The following is a 654-nucleotide window of genomic DNA, read 5'->3' as shown; positions in this document are numbered from 1 at the left end:
TATCGCCCTTTCTCCTCCCACCTCCCCCGTTTATCGTCGCGCTCCCTCCTCCCCCAGCGGATCCAAAATACCTAATAAAAAAAAACATCCACAACGTGGCTTTGTTGGCAGTGTGTTCCAGTGGGATGATAGCATGATGTCTGCATAGGGAATGTCTTGCCCCCCATGGGGGGTTTTTATGTTGAGGTTTTCGGGAATTAATGTTTAAAAAGGGCTGGATGAGAACCCCACCCTGTGGGTTTTCCCTTTTCTAGTGGCATGTGCGTGATAAGTACCTTGGGAATTGACTCTGGCGTTTATTGGAAATAGTCACCTATCTAAGCCAAGAGCTTTCCTTGATTTCCTTTTTTGGGCAGACTTCCTGAATGGCAAGAGGACTTGTCAATTCAAAAAACCTTTTCCAGGTCAAAGGAATACTGCCACAGATGTGCCCGTGCTTATTGTGCTCAAGAGGCGTGGGGTATGCTGGCCTGTGCTCATGCCCCTGGGACACGTGGAGGGGGTTTTATGGGGGGCCCATTTTTCCTCGGAGCCGGTTCAGTCCATCCTCTCGGGAGTCTTTGGGCCCGACGCTGAGGGGGAGATGGGGCGGTACTTCCCCAGCTCCTTTGGTTTAGGGATGGGAACTATGGTAGCCCTCTTCCAACTCTGGGG

Source organism: Penaeus monodon, unplaced genomic scaffold, assembly GCF_015228065.2.
Source record: "Penaeus monodon isolate SGIC_2016 unplaced genomic scaffold, NSTDA_Pmon_1 PmonScaffold_1382, whole genome shotgun sequence".
Classification (NCBI taxonomy): domain Eukaryota; kingdom Metazoa; phylum Arthropoda; class Malacostraca; order Decapoda; family Penaeidae; genus Penaeus; species Penaeus monodon.
Note: the sequence above shows the minus strand (reverse complement) of the source record.